Source organism: Pelophylax lessonae, assembly GCF_965119305.1.
Source record: "Pelophylax lessonae genome assembly, chromosome: 2".
Taxonomy (NCBI): Eukaryota; Metazoa; Chordata; class Amphibia; order Anura; family Ranidae; genus Pelophylax; species Pelophylax lessonae.
The window spans coordinates 395468481-395471489 of record NC_138769.1 but is presented as its reverse complement, the minus strand read 5'-3'; the positions used below and the strand labels follow the sequence as shown (position 1 = coordinate 395471489).

Here is a 3009-nt window from a genome sequence, read left to right as displayed (position 1 = left end):
GGGTCATTACATTGGTTTTTTATTGTGGGTATTTATTCAAGATTGGACTTATACATGTACATTTTTTTTACTTTAGCACTTTTTTGGACTTTTTTTAAAACATAGTATTCACATTTCATTGTTGATCAAATGCCTTCAAAATAACGACCTTACCTCAAATTTTGTTTCTAAACCAAACTCTCTCTATAAAGATTCCCGCGTCTTTTTTTGCATGTCTCCACTCATTACTTCGGAAGTTTATATGGGGAGACAAACAACCTTGCATTAAGATATCCCTTTTAACATTACCCAAACTGAAAGGAGGCCTAGGACTGCCAGACATTCTGCTATATAGTGAAGCTCTGAATTTAGCTACATTGAAGGCCATAGCTGCAACCTTCCTCCTAGCGGACATCTCGCCTTCTCCCTCTCCCATGAGTCCCATCCTGTGGCCATATTGCATATGTTAGGCCCTGCAAAACTGGACCATGGAATAGGAGTGACACCTGACCAATTGTGCTCTTTGGCAAGCAAATACGCCTCAAAAATCTGGCTGAGCAGAATAAACCTTTTGTCAGGTAAAATTGTTTATGTGTATGTACTTCAGCTGTCTATTGAGACATTTACAAGGCTTTTCCTTTCAGCAAGAAAATAACAGCATATAATGTTCGGGCAATATCTGCTGTTGATCAGTTGTTTAGATTGCTTTAGAAAAAAATGTGCAGTCTTTTAAATGTGTTCTACATACAGCATAGATGTGATTATCCTAAAATGATTTAACATATTGCAGCCTACCAATCATTAGATATGGTGGCTGTATTCGTTTTTAGGCTTTGCCCCTCTGTTTTCACTTGGTGATCTGTCCAGTGACATACCTCCTGTATTACAGTGCCTTCACTCTGGATGAAGGACCACAGAGACACCTTTGGGCAACAGCATCATCAGTCTGAGGGAAGGGGAGTTTTAGATGCACTTGCCAATTTATATACACATCGAAGCAAAACTCCAACTAACACTTTTTTAAGCCCTTTGATCACCCTTAGGTTAATCCCTTCCCTGCCAATGTCATTATTACAGTAACAGTGCATCTTTTTAGTACTGATTACTGTAGTAATGTCACTGGTCCCCCCAAAATTGTAAAAAAATGTCAGTTAGGGGTCTGATCTGTCCGCTGCAATGTCGCAGTCCCGCTAAAAATCGCAAATCACCGCCATTACTAGTAAAAAAAAAAAAAGATAAATAAAAATGACATAAATCTTTCCCCTAGTTTGTAGACGCGATAACTTTTGCGCAAACCAATCAAAATACACTTATCGTGATTTTTTTTTTACCAAAAATATGTAGCAGAATACAAATTGGCCTAAAAGGATAAAGAAATGTTGATTTTAATTTTTTTTTTTTTTTTGGGAATGTTACATAGCTGAACGTGAAATATATTGTTTTTCTTTTCAGAATTGTCACTTTTTTTTTTTTTTTTCTTTATAGCGCAAAAAATAAAAATCGGAGAGGTGATCAAATACCACCAAAAGAAAGCTCTATTTGTGGGAAAAAAGGACATCAATTTTATTTGGATACAGCATCGCACGACTGCACAATTTTCCGTTAAAGTAACACAGTGCCGAAAAAAATGGTCTGGTCATTAGGAGGCAAATCCTTCCGGTCCAGAACTGGTTAAACTAAATTTTTTTTTCAAATTGCATTTTTATTATATACAAGTCTATTAGAGAACCCATTCACAGCTTAAATGTAGGCCAATTCTTGCTGAATCTGCCAAAATTAGAGATGTCAGCACCACACAACTCATTAAAAGTCAACTGAAAAATCGACTGAGCCGGGTAGAAAATTATTGACTGAACAGTAATAGTATACTATCAGATGCAGTCACTGTTTGGGTATTTGGACAGCTGTGGGTGCTGTGGCTGTCAGAATACAATAGCCGGCCGTGCAAAAGAGGCTTGGGACAGGCTTGAGAAAGGAGCGCGGCGCTCTTTCCGCTCTGAGCTCCGACTGGCTAGGACATAGGCCAGCAGACACGATGGCAGACTGGGAATCTGTTCCTGTTGGGGCCGAGACCCCTGAAATTAAACTGTTCGGGAAATGGAGTACGGATGATGCCCAGATCAATGACATCTCACTGCAGGATTACATTGCCGTTAAGGAGAAGTATGCCAAGTACCTTCCACACAGCGGAGGACGTTACGCCGCCAAGCGCTTCCGTAAGGCCCAGTGCCCCATTGTGGAGCGTCTGACAAACTCCCTCATGATGCACGGCAGGAACAATGGCAAGAAGCTGATGACAGTCAGGATTGTAAAGCACGCCTTTGAGATCATCCACCTGCTGACCGGTGAGAACCCCCTGCAAGTGTTGGTGAACGCCATCATTAACAGCGGTCCCCGTGAAGACTCCACCCGTATCGGTAGATAAGTCAAAAGACAGGCTGTGGACGTGTCCCCACTGAGAAGAGTCAATCAGGCTATCTGGCTCTTGTGCACCGGAGCTCGTGAAGCTGCCTTCAGGAACATTAAGACCATTGCAGAATGCGTCGCTGATGAGCTCATTAATGCAGCAAAGGGCTCCTCTAACTCCTACGCTATCAAGAAGAAAGATGAATTGGAGAGAGTTGCCAAGTCCAACCGTTAAGTTATCAAGAAAGGAGCGCGGCTGCCGTTCCATTCACAGCACGCACGCTCTGAAACCGGTCGCATATTGGTCACGTCACGATCCTGAGCCTGCAGCGTCCCAAGCCTTGTTCTGGTCAGATTTCCATCACCGTGACAGCTGGCTTCCCATGGAGACCACTAGAAGCTAAAGATGCCCCCAGACACCGCTCTGCAGGACTAAGGACTCTCTGGGATCAGACAAAGTCAAGTCAAAACAAGGTATTTCTACAAATTGAATGTAAATATTCAATATTCAATACATTCATTTGTTTTAAATTATTACTGTATATGAGTGCACTGATTGTTTTTTTATATCTACCTGTAATTCAGTTTTCTGGCCTAGTTTAGTACTTACTGAAAAGACCCTAT

The 3009-nt window shown here is 41.5% G+C and overlaps 1 pseudogene across 1 annotated transcript; it reads left to right on the top strand.

Annotated features, from left to right (window-relative positions):
- Positions 1-1967: 1967 nt before the first annotated feature.
- LOC309548564 (small ribosomal subunit protein uS7-like) lies at positions 1968-2620 on the top strand (annotated as a pseudogene). Its single transcript has one exon. The product of its transcript is annotated as a small ribosomal subunit protein uS7-like (transcript).
- The last annotated feature ends 389 nt before the right edge of the window (positions 2621-3009 follow it).